Source organism: Trichosurus vulpecula, chromosome 6, assembly GCF_011100635.1.
Source record: "Trichosurus vulpecula isolate mTriVul1 chromosome 6, mTriVul1.pri, whole genome shotgun sequence".
Classification (NCBI taxonomy): Eukaryota; Metazoa; Chordata; class Mammalia; order Diprotodontia; family Phalangeridae; genus Trichosurus; species Trichosurus vulpecula.
This window is the reverse complement of record NC_050578.1, coordinates 167,228,186-167,246,954: the sequence shown is the minus strand read 5'-3', so window position 1 is coordinate 167,246,954 and position 18,769 is coordinate 167,228,186. Positions and strand designations below refer to the sequence as shown.

The window sequence follows — 18,769 nt, the reverse complement described above, 5'->3', positions numbered from 1 at the left end:
GTGATTTCATTAGTAATGGGAACTCTGTAAGTGAGGAAACTCTCTCGACCAATACAGGCGAGCATCTTCTCTGCAGCTTAGAATCTTAGGGAACTGCCTCAAGCACCTGAGAGGGTCAGGGACCAGCCCTGGGCCACACAAAGATAGAACTTGAATCAGGCCTGGGTGGCTTGGAGGTCAGCCAGTTCTCCATCTACTACTCTCATCACAGATTTCATGATTTAAAGTATCCAGAGTGAAGACCAAGTTTGGAATCCCTGAGTTGGAATATAAAACCACATAAATTAATGTTCCCTCCCTATCATCAGCATCCTGGCCATTTTTCCCACTTGGGACAATGTCTAAGTAATAGATATTAAACAAACTTCAGCGTCCTCACTGTACAAACATATTCCACAGTTAAAGGGCTTAGCATAGAGATTGGAGGGAACTTATAGATCATAGCAAGAAAGAAGGGCCCTGAAGAATTATCTTCTTAAACTACCTCATTTTGCAGATGAAGAAACCAAGGCCAAGAGAGACAAAGTAGTTACTAGTCCAGGGTTATATATACAGCAATACTGCCAAAAAAGAGGTGTTTGGGATCCTGGCTCAGAGCTCTCTTCCACCAAAGACATGGTCTAAATTATTTATTATTTCACCTTAAGAATTCAATAGGAGGATAACTATAAATTCAAAAGAAAGTTCAACTTGTCCCAGAGACATCATCTTTCCTGTGCCCTCCAATCAGTACTTGGATTCTTACAAAAAATACATAATCAAGTCCCTAGTCACCAAGGTATCCTCCTTCCTAAAAATGGAGCCTGATTTTGAAGTCTCCAAGGCCCATGAATACTTTAGGAAACAAGCTGGTTATATGCAAAACCAGAGTGAGCCCAACCCATCATTCAGCCCAATTAAACAATTTCTTTACACTTTTGAGGTTCCATTGACCTAAACACATCAGTAAAAAAATCTGAGCTGGGTGCTTATCTGGTTATATTTATAAACTATTTTCCTCTGAAACTACCCTGCTTACCCAGCATTGCAGTGTGCTCCTGCTCATTGAAAATTACTTCTTCAGAGTTAAATGTTTCCATTCTGTCTATTCAAAGTCCATCCCACCCTCCTCCCCTCACTTTGCCAAATGTGAAAAAAATGCTTTTAATTGTTTTTGAGTATAAGCACAGAAAATTGAAAGATGACTGTACCTAACACATTAAGAAGATAAATTTAGAGTGGTTCTCCTTTGAAAATTTAAACTTTGCATGAAAATTCTTTTGGGGGGGGGGTGGGGGGAAGTCCCTGTTTGGCTAACTGCAAGGTGGGGGAAGGGGGTTGGGGAGGTTCACTGTCATTTTTGATATGTCAGTGGAAATTTTTCCTAACCTCATCTTCTTTTTTTCTTTTGAGGCAATCGGGGTTGAGAGACTTGTCCAGGGTCACACAGCTACTAAAGAGTCTGAGCCTGGATTTAAACTCAAGTCCTCCTGACTCCAGGGCCAGTGCTCTATTCATCGTGTCACCTAGCTGCCTTCTCTCGAGTATGTCTTGATTGACGACTTAGTGGCCAGGCTTGGAAGGTTTTGGAAGTGAACAGTTTAAATCAAGTTTGCTATCAACGCAAATGAGACAACACATTTTTCAAAGACTAAATTTTAAGTAAGGACACACCTATATATAGTCATTCAGAGAAAAGTATTTGGAAAGATATAGTATAGACAACAAAGAAAGATCCAATCCATTTTAAAAGAAACCTTTATATCCATATACATATACATACACATACACATATACATATATATGTATATAGAGAGAGGAGGGGAGAGGAGGGAGGGAGAAAAATTTGGAACTGAGTGTTGTAAACTAAAAATAAAAAATAAGTTAAAAAAAAGATCTGTATTCATATCCCGGCTCTGACAGAGAGATACACATATTCGATTCTACTTTAGGTACACATTTGATTTGTGGGAACTCCAAGCTTTTCATTACATAAAATACTAATTCTTGAAATGTTGCTTTATATAATTCTGGCTGAGTACTTTTATAGGTAATACATTACCTTTTTACCTTACATTATTTTCCATTTTATAACATGCTATCATATCTTGGTATTGTGGGATATCTACAAAGGACTTTTACTAGATAGACAGATAGATTGATAGATACACATATGCAAAGCAAGAAAAAGAATTGAAATGTGAAATGCTGCTTAGTCTTCAGCAGTCAATCATGCTTGCCCAACAGAGTACCATACAAAAATGAAATGGAGTGTACACTGACAAGAACAGCAAGTCCTTTCTCTACCTAATATGAACCAATTTATTTTGTGTAAAATTCCCTTTTTCAGATTGCACCCAGTTCATTTAGTAAATTTTTCTGCTCCATGAGTTTCACGAGATTTTCCCAATGAAAAATAGCTGCCTTATCTAAAACTTGTAAAACTTACAGAGTGCTTCTCATACACAATCTTATTACCTACTTGAAACTACCCCATAACACAGGTACTGCAAGTATTTTTATCCCCATTTTATAGATGGGGAAACAGGCTTTTTGCAAAGTTAAGTGACTTGCCTGTGAAGACCTAGCCAATCTGTGCCTGAGGCAAGAATCAGCTCGAGTCTTTTAGACTCCCTAATATAGTGTTCTAAAAGAGAGAAAAAAGTGTAGAAGACAAAGAGTATATATGAACCCCCTGTAAACATTATACATTTTTAAAAAACAATTCACTTAATGGTGTTACAACATACTGAGTGGTATCACACACATACTCAACAGTATTCATTTTTTTTTTCTGGAGACAATTGAGGGCAAATGACTTGGCCCAGGGTCACACAGTTAGTAACTCAGATTTGAACTCAGGACCTCCTGACTCCAGGGCCAGTGCTATATCCACCATGCCAGTGGTAGCTGCCCCATGATGTTCATCTCAAATAGCTCACAGTACGGTAGAATAGAATGCCAGAAACACTACAGCACTGGGCACAAGGAATTGTTTTCAGCTACACTGAGTTCTTAGTTCCTTGGTGGAAAAAATATTGGAATGAGTCAAGAAGATTCTGATTACTGATACATGGTATCTGTGATGACTAACTTTGATAGACTTGGCTCTTCTCATCAATCCAAGGTTCTAAGACATCTCCAAAAGACTCACAATGGAAAAGGCTATCCACATCCAGAGAAGGAATTACGGAGTCTGAATGCAGATTGAAGCAAACTATTTGCTCTTTTTTTCTCCCTTCTTTTTTGGTTTTATTTCTTCTTTCTCATGGCTCATTCCATTGGTTATAATTCTTCTTTACAACTTGAGTATTGTGTTAATAAGTTTAATGTGAAGATATATGCAGAGCCCCTATTGGATTACATGCTGTCTTGAGGGGAAGGGGGCAGGAGAGGGAGAGAGAGAAAATTTGGAACTCAAAAACTTGTGGAACTGAGTGTTGTAAACTAAAAATAAAAAAAAAATTTAAAAAAAGATCTCTATTCATATCCTCTGACACTTAATTCACTGTGAGATCTTGATTATCACTTCATTATCATTTCTCTGGTTGAAGAGAATTTGGGCTAGATGGTTACTAAGGCCATTTTCAGCTCTCAGTTCTTTTGTGAACTCTAAGAGACTGACAAAGCTGTCAATTGACTCTCAATTGTGATAATGGTTGCCATCTTTTTAGGAGCCACTAACAAGCCAAATAATTCTGCACTAACAATCAAATATGAACAAAAAAGCAAGACCAGCCTGTGGCAATCTGGACGATAAATGACTTTCTCTATACACGGGTTGCTGCTTTTCAGTCACTTCAGTGGAGTTTTCTCAGCAAAGACACTGGAGTGGTTTGCCATGTCCTCCTTCAGTTCATTTTACAGATGAGGAAACTGAGGCAAACAAGATGAAATGATTTTCCCAGGGTCACACATCTAGTAAGTGTCTGAGAACGGATTTGAACCAACCTAAGTTTTCCTGACTCTGGACCCAGCACTCGATCCACTGTGCCACCTAGCCGCCCTATACATGTGCCCATGTACAAATATGCTCAGCTAGAAACTGAAATGTTTATGTACAGTAGTTCTTGAGCTTTGTGGAACCGTTACTCACAGCTCTACCAAATGTTACATTGGCTAAGCTATTGCCAATTCTGAGCTTAGTACGCATAAAGGATATATAACCTATAACCCTGGAAAGCCAGTGATGACAAACTGAAGTTTCCAAATTGAGAAAGGGAGTCCAGGGTTAGAGTGTGGGCATGACTGAAGTATTACTCTGCAATTCAGGAAAGGCTAAGAAAAAAAAATTTAACCACAATTCCAGGAAAATACTAAATAAATACTCAGATACCATAAAACCAGAAATTGAATTTCATCACAGGCCAAGGCAAAATAGCTATGTAATGGAGGGAAATTCAGAGAAATTCCTACAGCAACACACAGTTGGCATTTGGCAAATCCTCAAAGGTTGGAAGAAGATACTAACGAAACAACAAACTTGTCTTGACAGTTACTTTCATGACAATCATTAATTCTAATTGAATTATAATGGGAAAAGGCATAAACAATATAGCAACATGAGTTACTAAAGTGTAATCATCTTTAGAGCATGCAATACATAGGTCTGATTCAAAATGGAGTGTTGTAGGATTTCGATCAAAATTTTTAAAAGATTGTGAAAGATGAAGCTTTGATTTAGAAACAGGAAAAGTGCTGAAATGATTACAACATCTATCCTTCCAGCGAAGTATGATGCCTCATTAGTCATCAAGGACCTCCCCATCAAGGACCATGTGGCAAACTGAAAAAAAGTGAAATTACAAGCAATGTGGAAGCTGGATTAAAGCTCTCTTGAAAGGGATACCACCATTTGTTTGTACATCAGAAATTTTTTTTGACAATTCCAACTACACACACACACACACAACCAAATGTGTGTGAAAATGCAGTCATAACTATCTAAAGGGTATAACGTTAGAAGCTGTCATTTCTATCTGTAGGTATAAATTTGTTTTACTGTAAAGTTAAAATGAAAACCTTTAAAAGATTGCATTGTATTATATAAATATTACATATACTATACAATACCTATAACATAACTTATATTTTATATATACTTTGCACTCATATAATTCAGTTCAATTCAATTCAGCCAACATTTAAGTCCCTACTATGTGTAAGGCACATGTGCAGACCAAGAAGAGGCAGTAAGTATATAGAGGGTTCATTTTAACAACCTACTAAAACCCACTGCTGTCACTAACCCTTTCATGCTTAGAACTACACTCATGCATTTAGTCAATTGGGAAAATCCATTCTTATGTCATAACCTGTGAACTGGGAAGATCCTTAAACTCTTAATAGAACATGTGAAGACACAGCTATTGTCCTTTTACTTTGACTACCTATAAAATGAATGCCTAAAAATCATCATGAATAAATTCCACTTCAATTATCCTAGCAGTTTAGGAGGTTAAAGCCCAGTGCTCAATTTCAAGACAAAGTTGTAAGCCTCTATCCTCCAGCTTGCATTGGAGAAATCATTTAATTCAGTTCCACAAGTATTTATTCAGTTCCAATTAGATTAACAGGTACTGTACTAGGCACTGGGGATATAAAGGTAAAAATGAAAAAAGTCCCTGCCCTCAAGAAACTTACCCTCTGTGGAGGAGGGATCCATGTGTATATAAAAAATGAAATATTCAATCATGTACATTCTGGGGAGATTTCTGTAGTTTTCTATAGGAGATAGAACCTGAACCGAGCTTTGAAGGATAATGGAAATCATTTCAAGGTAAAGATGAGAAAGGAGGGATTGCCCATACCTAGGAGTGACTAGAAAGATGGTGATAACCTAAGAAATAAGAGAATAGAGGCGTATTTGGGGGAAATAATGAGTTTTGGCCATGCTAAATTTGAGATTGCTCCAATTCATCCCATTGGAGACATCCAGTAGGCAGTTGGTGATGATTTCAGGAGTCTGAGGCAGAATATAAAGATCCGAGAATCACCTGTGTAGATGTGGTAGTTGAGATCACCAAAAAAGAAAGGTAAGGAAGACACAATACACAGCCCGGACAAAGCCTGAGGATCCTACAAAAGAAACTAAGGAAGAATCAAAATAGGAGAAAAAAAGTCATGAAAACCCAGGGATTAGAGAGCATCTAAGACATAATGTCCAACAATGATTACAACAATGAAATGATTACAACATCTATATTTCCAGCAGAGAAGGACCTCATAGTCATCAAGGACCTCCACACCAAGGATCCCCAGCTCTACAGAGATCAAGAAGGGTAAAGACTGAGAAAAGAATGTTGGATTTGGCAACTAACATACCTATCATCGGTAACTTGGGGAGAGTAATTTCAGGTGAAAATTAAGCTAACAGACTTTGAGAAAACCAAGGAGTTTAGCTATGAATGGGAAGATATATAGGACAGAACAATAATGGCAAAATTCCTTTAGAAGAATAGAAGGTCAACAATATCAAAGGAATTAATAAAAAAAATGTAAAGGAAGGAGGGCTAGCAATAGCAGATCTTAAGCTGTATTATAAGGTGGTAATTAACAAAACTATCTGGTAGTGGTAAAGAAATAGAAAGGTGGATCAGTGGAACACAGCAGACATACAATGCACAGTGTAAATGATTATAGTAACCTTATGTTTGACAAATGTGAAGATTTAAGCTTTGGGAATAAGAATTCATTATTTGGTAAAAATTGTTGGAAAAACTGGAAAGCAAAAACTAGATATAGACCTATACCTTATACCATTTGCCAAGACATGGTCAAAATGGATGCATGACCTAGACCCAGAGATATCATGAGTGAATTAGAAGAACATGGAACATATTAAATATCAGATTTATAGATAGGAGAAGAATTTATGAATAAACAAAAGATAGAGAGTATTGTGAAATGAAAATAGATAGTTTAGATCACATTAAGTTTAGGAGGTTTTATACAAATAAAACCAATGTAACCAAGATTTGAAGGAAAGCAGAAAATTGAGAAAAAATTTGTATAGACAGTTTCTTAAATAAAGGTCTCATCAGATCTCAAATACATAGAGAACTCGGTCAAATTTGTAAGAATGTGAGTCATTCCCCAATTAATAAATGGTCAAAGGATATGAAACTGGCAATTTTTCAATGAAGAAATCAAAGCTGTATATAGTCATATGAAGAAATGTTCTAAATCAGAGGTTCCCAAACTTATTTGTCCCACTGCCCTTTTAAAAAAAATTTTGTTACTCAGTGCCCTCCTGGAAATCTACTTTCTTTAACCCTTTAATGTTTTTTTTTCTTTTTGAAATTTCAGAACTACTACTGCCACCCCTGGATCATTCCAGAGCCGTACCCCACCCCCTCCAGGGAGTGGTATCGCCCACTTTGGGAACCTATGCAAAATCATTAATTAAAGAAATATAAACTAAAACAACTTAAAGATAACATTGCATATGTATCCAGATTGGCTAAAATGACAGAAGGGGAAAATAACAAATGTTGAAGGGGATGTGGAAAAATCAGGACACTAACATACTATTGTTGGAACTGTGAAATGATCTAACCTTTTTGAAGAGCAATCTGGAACTACGCCCAAAGAGTAATAAAAGTATATTTACCCTTTGACCAGCAATACCACATTTAGGTTTGTTTCCAAAGGTTATCAGGGAAAAAGGAAAAGAACCTATATGTTCTAAAATATTTATAGTAACTCCTTTTATGGTGGCAAAGAATTGGAAATTGAGGGGATGCCCATCAATGGGGAATGGCTAAAGTTGTGGTATATGATTGTGATGGGATACTACTGCGCTGTAAGAAGTGATGAGCTCAATGATTTTAGAAAAACATGGAAAGACTTGCATGAAATAATGAAGAATGAAGTGAGGAGAACCAAGACAATGCAGTACACATTAACAGCAATATTATTTGAAGAATAACTGTGAACCACTAAGGTACTGTAACAACAATGGGACTTGTAGCTGCTGTGGGGCGCCAGCACACAGGAGGGCGGCTAGCACAGATTCTTTGATCTGCTTCCCTAAAGAAACGACTTTAAGGGGTTAAGAATCTTACTTTATGGCAAGAAAAAGCAGTTCTGTAGGAAGAGAAGAGAAGGCAGGTGAGAGGGAATGAGTGAATCTTCCTCTCATCAGATTTGACCTGAGGAGGGAATACCATACATACTCAATTGGGTATCTTACCCCACAGGGAAAAAGGAGGAAGAAGATAAAAAAAAAAGGGGGATGATAGAAGGGAGGGCAGATGGGGGTGGAAGTAATCAAAAACAAACACTTTCAAAAGGGGACAGGGTCAAGGGAGAAAATTCAATAAAGGGGGATAGGTTAGGAAGGAGCAAAACATAGTCTTTCACAACATGAGTATTGTGGAAGGGTTATCCATAATGATACGCACTCGGCCTATGTTGAATTGCTTGACTTCTTAGGCGGGGTGGGTGGGAAGGGAAGAGGGGAGAGAATTTGGAACTCAAAGTTTTAAAAACAGATGTTCAAAAACAACAAAAAAAAAGTTTTTGCATGCAACTAGAAAATAAGATACACAGGCATAGAAATTTATCTTGCCCTACAAGAAAGGAAGGGAAAAGGGATAGGAGGGGAGTGGGGTGACAGAAGGGAGGGCTGACTGGGGAACAGGGCAACCAGAATATACACTACCTTGGAGGGGGGGAGGGTAGAAATCGGGAGAAAATTTGTAATTCAAATTCTTGTGAAAATCAATGCTGAAAACTAAATATATTAAATTAAAAAATTAATAAAAAAAAAGAAATTAAAAAAAAAGAATCTTACTTTAATTGAACATATATATATATATCATTCACTTAGTTCAGGAGAAAAAGCCAGCACCCTGAACTTCAAAGAGTGTACAAACAGAAATTACAAGCATACATTACATAAACAGAGCAAATAAACACAAACCAGTAGACAGGTCTCTAACCATCTAACTATAGCAATACATAAAGTTAACAGAGAGAGAAGCATCAACATCTGGGTTTTCAAAACCCGGGCTCCAACGGCTACCTGGAGTCTTGTCTGGTCAAATCACAGGACACACTTCCAGTGAGTGAGTCCTAAACAAAATGCTAACTTCAAAGTATATATGCACTTCTTCAGGGTCAGAGGGTTTCACATCTCTCTTGACCTAATTAGGAAAAGTATGTGGGCCTTCCTACAAACAAAGGCAACACTCAATTAAAGGCACTTGATTGCCGTAGTGCTAAGAAGCACTCCAAAACAAAAGACAACAAAAAGTCCCATTTTGCTTGCCTTTACAGGTATTCTGAGTATTTTAAATATTCAAATCAACTACAAAGGACCTATGAAGGAATATGCTATCTACCTCCAGAGGAAGAAGTGGGGAAGGTGGAAGGGAGGGATACAGTGTGGAACTTAAAATGCAAAAAAATTATTTAATTAATGAATTTATTTTAAAAAAAAGAAAAAATACAAGATGGTGCATTGAGGAGATGGTAGGATCAAGTGTCAGGTTTCTTTAAAGGATGAGGGAGATCTGGGAATGTTTATAAATAGTAGGGGAAAAGCAATATTAAGGAGAGATTGAAAGTTACAGAGTACAGCAAGAAATGACAAAAAGGTTAGTTTTACAGAAATTGGGAAGATGTGTATGAACTCATATGGAGTGAAGTGAGCAGAAACAGGAAAATAATTTATAGAATAACACTGCAGAATTCTGATGGATGCAATGACCAACAAGGATTCCAGAGGACCAATGAGGAAGCATGCTGCCAACTCTGATAGAGAGGTGATGGCCTCCAAAATACAGAATGAGATACAATTTTTAGATATGTCCAATGCAGAAATTTGTTTTGCCTGACTAGACATATTGGTTACAAGGGTTTTAATTTTTCTTTTTTTTTCCCCCAATGGAGTAGAAATGGAAGGACAAGAAAATAAATGCTTGTTAACTAAAAAAGAATTGAATAAGGTCTTTTTTTTTAAGTTGGGGAGGGGGATAAGCTTGGTTGATTATAGAACATAGCGTCAAGGGCATAAGTAGATGGTTGGCTTTTGCAAGGAGAAGAATTACTTCTTTTAAGTGTAGGTCAAAGAAAGAAATCCCAATAGATGGATTCAACTTTGTCAATGAACTATTTGTGAAGTCCTCTGCTATCAAGGAATAGCTAATGGATGGTATTGGTGGCTTGAGAGGTTAGAGACAATTGCAGATCATGGAGTACTTACAAGTATCCTAAAAAGCATTCTTGGATGGTGTTAGCCTGAAGTAGTATTGCTATGTTTCACACCTAAGGAGAGTTGTTTCTACTCTTAGAGAATGAATGGATGATTTCTAACTAATAAGGAGCTAATTGCCAAGATAAAAGGAACAAATTCTAATGCTGGATCATATTTGAGCCAGCAATTTGTTTGCTTTTTGAAAAACTTAAATATACCTTAAGGAGAATTATGAAGATCTCAAAATTAATCCAAAGTGATATGCTTTAGTAAAAATTAGGGAGATAAGTCAAACTGCGGTTTACATTTAAGTAAAAAGGGCTAGACCAACAGTTCTCAAAGTACAATCTATGGACCTCTAGGGCTCCCCAAGATCCTTTCAGTGGGTTCTGTAGGTAAAAATTATCTTTATAATAAATACTAAGACATAATTTGCCTATTAAAATATTCCTCCCTTTTTCAGCTTTGTCAAGGCCAAATTTTCTTCATATACTTCAACCAAAACAACATATTACAACAGATTGAATGCAGAAGTAGATACGAGAATCTAGCTGTTTAACATTAAGCCAGATATAAAGATATTTGCACAAATATGTAAAAGTAAGGCCACTCTTCTCATTAATTTTTTTTGGAATAGTTATGTTTCAGTAAGTGTCATTTTAAAATGAATTAATAACTATTTAAAAATTTGTCAGTTTTAATTCCTAATATGGTAAATATCGATAGATATAATGCACATAAATAAAAGGTCTTTGGAGTCTTCAATGATCTTTAAGTGAATAAATGGGTCCTAAGACTCAAAAGTTTGAGAACTTCCAAGTTAAACTGACTGCATTTTCATAGTACCCCAAAGAGGATTTTACTTGCCCACAGCTTGTTCGCTATCTCTCCTCCATACCTTATGTCCTGTGAAAAATAAACTGACTCTCAAAGTAAAATAGTGCTGTAAACACCACCATACATTCATGAATTTCTGTTAATATATTTGATTGTCTTTCCTCTCCAAACTATATTTCTTTCTCATCTCACCATTTCTAAATAAGAAAGGAAAGTGTTTCCCCTCACCTGTTAATATCCTGAATCCCAACATGCTTGGTAAGAATTATGTGCGTTGAAAGTAAAATGAGAAAAAATTCCTAGTTTTTTAAATGTTCTTACCATATCTTCATAAATTCTGCTTTGAAGCTGACCCTGGCTGTAACTTCTGCTAGGGTTCATCATTATCCCTATATATCATTTCTACCTTGTCAAATTCACCAGAAAAGGGGGGCAGGAGATAGGAGAGGAATCCTATGAGTAAGCAGTCAGTGTCTTATCAATCTTTTTGATTGAAATGTATAGTATCTATTTTTTGAGATAAGTATGTGAAAGGGTTGTAGCTTTTCTGTATATTAGGTACTGTGCCTTTTCTTTATAATAAATATTATCTAATATTTGGTCTAGATATCTGCAAGTATTTGGCAGCTTAAAGAATTAAATTGCCACATGGGGCACTGAGATTAAGTTACTTGCCAGGGTCACAGAGACAGAGTCAGAATTTGAACCCAGAACACCTCTAACTTCCAACCCAATATTCTTTCTATAGCAGAAAGCTAGAAAGTGCAAGTCCTCATTCATTTTAATCTGACATTGAGACTTTCTCTTTGAGAGGTAAAATAGAAAAGACTTTCATTTTCAGGGTTTTATATCAGTGTTGTTTTTTTCTGGTTAAAAAAAATCAGTTGAATTTAGGCATTCAGCAAGTCACTGCAATGCGTCGATCTAAAATAAAGTTCCCCTACAAGTAATATAACCTAGAAACAAAACCAAAAGTAATTCTATAAAAATAACGGTTGACTCCTTCAGTAGCAAAGATCATTTAATCAGAGCCTCGGTTTGTCATAAGAATTCTGTGCTTCTTTCACCCGATTAGGCCCAAATGAGTTGAGTCCTTTAGCATGGAGAAAAATTACATGATAAAATCCCAAGAAGTAAAGCAGCCAACTTCGAACATTATTAGTAGTTTGGATTCAGGTCATACATTCATCATCATCTCCAAATTCTTCACTTCTAGTATAGTCAACGTTCATCTTTTTCTTCCCATAGGACCGAATTCTGCTGCTTGTCATCAGGCCAAACTCCCACAAACGTAAGGCTTGGGCAAGGATAGCAGAATTGAGTCTTCAGTAGTAACATACTGCTGCTTTTGTCTTTAACCACCTAACTGAGATCAAAGGTTAATCTGCAAGCACTGCATTCTTCAGTGTGAAAGTTATATTCTAAAATAATAAGGTCATCTGTGTTGAGAAAGAACTCAATCATGGATTTTAGAAGATAAAACGTAAAAAACATCAGGCCATTGAGTTTTCAGTTAATAATAAGTTGTTGTGCTCCATTGAGTTTTCTGTGTCACCAAACCCTCCCAGTCATAGCTAACAAAGCCTACATTGTCTTAAGAAGGCTACTGAGAAGATGTGCCTAATCTTGGCAGGAGCTTGGTGTACCCAGAACCATGTTATTTTTTAAAATACAATAATAAAAAGAAATATCCTTTAAATTGTTTTGTTGTCAAAGATAAGTAGCAATGTCATCCCCATTTTAGAGGTACAAAGATTTCACTTGAAACTGGAATTCAAATCATAACTTAAGTTTGAAAATTGTGTATCAAATTATTTTAAAACCACTCTGTGATAAGTTCATTTTGTTTTTATACAAAACTTTTTCCCCCATGGGAAGTGCTATATAAAACATTTTATCCAATTCTCAGGACTCCAAGAAAAAGAATACATTTAAAGTACATTTTTAGAGGTTCACATTTCCTAGGTCAGCTAAGTGTAGCCTATTACAGTTTTCTATTTCACAATACTTTTGTATGCATTTACATGCCCACTGGCGTGCCATTGGTGCAAATAATTCACTGTTATCCCAGTGGAGACAGTCAATGTTGTGTATTGAAAGGACAGCTAGACTAAACCGGTTCTAATCCTGGCTCAGACACTACCTGACCAGAGGCAATTTGCTTACCCCTGAGAGCCATTTCCTTCTGTCAAATGGGCATAATGGTACTAGCATAACTACCAGCAGATTTAGAGTTGGATGGGACCAATAGGTCATCCAGTCCAACCCTCTTACTTGTGCACATGAGGAGATGGAGACCAAGGGAGTTGGGCTCAAGGTCACACAAATAGATAGTAGAGCTGAATTTGAACCTAGATTCCCTTCACTGCACTGAAGTGGAAAACAATTTAGAGGTCAGCTAGTCCAACCCTTTCATTAGAAATGAAGAGAGGTCCAGTCTGCAAGCACTATAAAAATGAGCTATTATTACACAAAATGATTTTAGTCTCCATCTCATATTCCTGTTGGTAAACATGCTGAATCCCTCTCCAAATATGCAAAAGATAAATAAAATTTCATATCAGTCTAATTTATAATTACAAAGGATAGATCTCTACCCCCTACCTTTCCCAACTCCCTCCAAAATAACAGAAGCAAATGTGAACTGACCCTGTAGATCTCAGTTTTCTTATGTGTGTCATGGGAGGATTGGACTCTATACCCTCTAAGATCCCTTCCAGGGTTTAATCTATGACCTCGTAGCATAGATTATATTCTAAAGTCAAACTGCAAAATTAAGAGAATCCTTGACAATAATTAGCCTTTCTTCCCTTAAATCTCACCATTCTGTGTGGCTGAGTGAATTATATTTTTTTAAATATAGATTTTAAAGAACCAGGCATGGGAATCTGAAAGGCCAAAATTTAACCTAAAAAACAACTTACTGAAAAGTAAATATTTTTACTTTTGATTTAATTTTAAAGCACTGCCAATTTTAAAGTCACTGGAAACTTTAATCAAAAGAGCAAGTACTGTAACTGAATTGTTTTACATATATGCATATACTAATAACAGACATAAAGAATCTAAAGTTATCTTTAAGAACTAAACTAAGATAATAAGTGACACCGGTTTCCTGGCTGTTCTAATGAGATACTCCATCTCTCAGCTCCAGATGTTTTCTCTGGCTGTATACCCCATGCCTGGAATGCTCTCCCTCCTCATGCTGGTTTCCTTTAAGTTTCAACTAAAATCCTACCTTCTAAAGGAAATCTCCCCTAACCCTTCTTAATTCCCTGGCCTTCCTTCTGTTAATTATCTCCAATTTATCCTGTATATAGCTTGCTTTGTATGTATTTGTTTGCATGTTGTATCGCCCATTAGATTGTAAACTCTTTGAGGCTAGGGACTGTCTTTTGCCTTTTTTGTAAGGCCAGTGCTTAGGCACAGTGCCCGATCCATAGTAGGCACTTGATGTATATTGATTGATTGATTGATTGACCCAATTTTAATCTTTCCATAAATAAGTAATCCTGTGGGGTAAGGGTCTTGTTATCCATCATTTTATAGATGAGATAACTCAGGTCTGGGAGGTTAAATGGTCATTCAGCAACTAAATGTCAGAGTTAGGATTTGAAACCAAGAAACCTGGATCTAAAGCTAGGTTCTTTTTATTTCAGCACAGCTGCCTCCCAGACAGTCTTCCAGGAGGATGAGGAACAAAACAGAACTTGCTTGTTACACATATATAAATAAATTATACAAAACACATAACAGATAGTAATTCAGTGCTTTCATAGTATAGGTACACCTAGCTTGACAAGGTAAAAGTCTACCACAGAAGAGGGACAGAAAAGGGGAAAGGAGGGAGTGGAAGGGCTGGGGCCTCTAGTAATCAGTTTATTTCTGATAGAGCAGGAGATAACTTCTTCAATTCATTCAAATTTCTGAGTCCAAAGCAGAGCCCTAGGAGAATTTGAATTACAAAAGGAGGCTAAACTTTGAATTACTGAGTTCAGTAGTTTTTTATCAATCCTTTCTAGTAGTAGGAAAGGATCTATAATCTCCTCAGGAGCTACAAGGAAGTTGTACACCCCATATTTCTAAACTGTTTTGGAACCACCTGTTTCTAGGTTGACTACATCACATCCTTCTATTTCCATTCAAAGAGAAACCAAGTGCCCAAACTTTCTGGTGAATTATACTTAGCAATTTTAATGGTAAGGCTACCTGATTCTTCTTTTCATACAGAAACCGAGATGAGGGGAGATGGCAGACCTTAGTGGAACCAAATGCTGGGAGGAATCAGGTGAACTGAAACCACACCAGTAGAATTTTAAAAGCAAAAATAAAAAGTGGTCAAGGCTGTATGCCTATTCCCCTCAAACAAAATTTTTGTTTTGACAAATTACTGTTTATGACAATAAAACAAGTGCTCAATCAGTACTAAGATATTTCACTCAGAAAATTTCAAAAGCATGCTATCTTTGTAACCCAAGCCATCATTATTTGAATATTATTGAAAATCTTTTCCTTCAAACCACTGGTTATTTCAGCTAACAACCCATAACTATTATTAAATCAGGAAATCAACATCAAGATTATTTCTATTGAAAATGAAAATTCTCATCAGACCATTATTAGCAATTTTCCACTGAAATTTTTGGTTGAGTATCATTTTGACAGGCAACTGGGCAAAATTTTACTAATGTGACCTTGAATCAAACAAAGCTTTCCTAGTTTCTTAATTTTATTGTGAATCCCAAACTTGAGTATTATTAAAAGAGAGGTTCCTCAAGCTTCCCATGTTCTCCTAATGAACTTTACAGTTCCATGTAAGCTTTGGTTGAATTTGGGATGAACCCTTTAACTAGCCTGTGGAATGAAATGAGGGACTTAAAAACCTTGGGTGGAAACTATGTGCGGTTTCACCATTTCTCTTTAAAAATAGTCAAAGTTCCATGCTTTGCATCAAGTTTCATTTAAAAATTTTTAAAGCAAAATTTGACAAGCAAATTTAACCACTAATAGGAAAGTAAATTCAACTGTATACTCTCATACCTTAAATGTTTGTCATTAAAAGCCCACTAAAATTTTGTCATTTTTGTCAAAAGTCGACTGAGTCCTTAAGCAAAAAGAATCTCTTCCCCCTTCCCCATATACTCATTCAATTTCAATGTTCATGCAATTAAAGAAAATACCATTAACTTTAAAGAGTAAAATGGGTCCAAAATTTAGAAGTATACAGTTTCCTTGCCTCCTCCCACTCTTTCAACTACATTTTTACAAACTACTGGCTACAGAATTCATCACATAAGAACTAATGAGAAAGACATTGATTATAAAAGTGTTCCTCTCTCTAAATCCCATTTTAAAAAGTGTTCTGGGCAGTGATATTTAAGTATCAAGACAACATACATCTTCAATCTCAGTGTTCAGGGAAATGATGAGAAAAAAAATTAACACTTCTCTGATTATTAAAATATGTTCTCATGGCCTTTAAAAAAAAAACCAACTCAAGAGAGCTCCTAAACCATAATGACAAACTAATGTCCAGAAATAATTTAGGGAGGCACAGAATTCTAACAGCAGTAGAATACAGCTATAGATGCAAGTAGTGCGTTTCCTGTGGTAACTGATTTTTCCAATCACATTTTAAAATTCTAGCAGTGAAATCAAGATTGTGTTAGCTGTATCTCCAGGGTTCACCTATTAGTATATTTAGTAAGTAACACGGGAAGACTGTGTGTATCTTAAGAGGGAAGAAAGTAAGGGTAAACATGAAAGAAGTGGAAAAAATAAAAAAATGTTCTACCTTCCCTCCTCCTCCTTCCCTTTATAAGCCTCCAGTTTCATTTGCCTATGTTATCTTTTGTATGTGAACTTTGTTAATAATTCAAAACTGGATTGTTTTAAGACAAACTACAAAAAAATACAATCATATTTTTCCTTTTCTTGTTAGGCTGTATTGCCTTAAGTTTTTTTCCTCATGCCAGGCTCAGCTTGATACCACCCCATGACCTTTCACCTTTCTGATCTGGCACCTGCAATTCTCAAATGTGCTTAGTACAATTGCCAGCACACTGGTATTTGTGGTCTGGACTGTAGCTATTTCAACATACTTGTGCCCACTAGTGAAAACCTTCTCCCCTCTCCCTCCTTCCTTAAAATCATGTGAGTTTGGCTTTAAAAGAATACATTGTCGCTCTAAGTTATTCTTCAAGAAAACAGTGATTCATAAAAAACGCGAACAAAAGTGGCTGGATTTTTATTTCGCATTGGTAACCGTATTTCTTGAGGACAATACCTTCCCAACAAGTTGCTATGTCCTAGAAGCAAGGTCATATCCTAAAATGTCTCAGGAGGGCGGTCCAGAATAAAATAAAGAAAATCAGTTCTCTTAAAAAAAAATCTTCACTTTGATTTATTTTCATTGACCTATCAGCTATCAGTTCATTTATAATAGTATATGTTTGCCACTGGAGCTTTCTGTTTAAAACAGAATAACCCATCTCCTTGAAACTAAGGTGACCTCAGAGGTAAGTTAGTTGCTCCTGAGAAGGGTCTGATTAGTGACTGGCAAATATTTAAACGTAACTCTAGAGCTATTCATGTTGCCACAATCTCGGTTTAATTATCTAATTTTATTCACCTGTGCCTCTTGACAGATCCAATCAAGTCTTTTTCACGCATGAAAAAATTTGATTTCTTTCCTTGGGAACAATTTCACATCACAGGAAAAGTGATTTCTTTGCAGAGTGTCTAGGACTTTCTGGTTTTCTAGAAGCTGTCGCTTTTAAATGCTTTCCTAACAGTTTACTTCCTCCTAAGTGCCGATCATCATGGGAGGTGGGGGGGGGGGGGTTGTATAAAGTGTGTGTGTGTGTGTGTGTGTGTGTGTGTGTGTGTGTGTGTGTGTGTGTGTTGGGGGGGGACCAGGAACCAAAAGGACCAAAAGAAAAGGGCTGGAAAAGGGGGGGGGGGGTGTTAGAGTTAAAAAAAATCTCAAGAAAATGAAAACAAGATGAAAGAAAGCAAAATAATCTCCCCCCAAAACCCTCAAGAACAAAAACACCCACCTACCTGTATTAAGGGCTTGAAGTCAATCACTTCACAGAAGTTAACAGCATTCACAGCAGAGCAAAATACTCGACAGGGAAGTAACCTACAGCGGCATCCTCCCTCCCTCTCTCCCTCCCTCTCTTTTTTCTAATGTAAAATCAAAATAAGGAGTGTCAGGCTACTCCTCCAGTGCCTGCTTAAAGCAACAGATCTTTTTCAGGATTAGCTAGCTCCCTGGCTAGCGTGTGCGGAAGTTTTTTGAGTCCCCTGGAATGCCGAAAACCTGCAGAAAGAGCCAGCAAAGCGCAGGAGCAGGGGAAGTTCATTCAGCCCCTTGCTTTTCCCTGACCTAAGCCGCACATTCCAGTGTTAACCAGGAGCGCTAATCAGAAAAGGCAACTCTCTCAAACCAAATTCCTGCCTGGACACAAAACGTAGAAAAGTCCAGCTATTATAATGTCAGAGGCTCAGTTCCCTCCTGTCCACCAACTTGGGAAGCTGTGGGAACCCTCAGGAGCCCAGGCTAAAACTCGTGAATGTGAAGAGGGAAAAGTTCAGTGTGCCATCTCGGTCTTCTTTTCCCTGGCCCCACTCTCCCTCCCCCCCCCCCGCCCCCTTTTCTGGTTCTCTCGCTTCACAGTAGCAAGGTTGTCTCTTGTATACTCCCTTCCCTTAAACTCACCAAACCAGATTTTTACTCCCTAACACCAG

The 18,769-nt window shown here is 36.9% G+C and overlaps 1 protein-coding gene across 2 annotated transcripts in view; it reads right to left on the bottom strand.

Annotated features, from left to right (window-relative positions):
* Positions 1-18,523, bottom strand: part of RBM47 (RNA binding motif protein 47) — a 163,277-nt gene extending 144,754 nt beyond the window's left edge. For both annotated transcript variants that reach the window (XM_036762395.1, XM_036762393.1), the window contains exon 1: positions 18,080-18,523. The gene's annotated coding sequence lies outside the window, so the exon portion shown is untranslated. The remainder of the gene's footprint in view (positions 1-18,079) is intronic.
* Between the last annotated feature and the right edge of the window lie 246 nt (positions 18,524-18,769).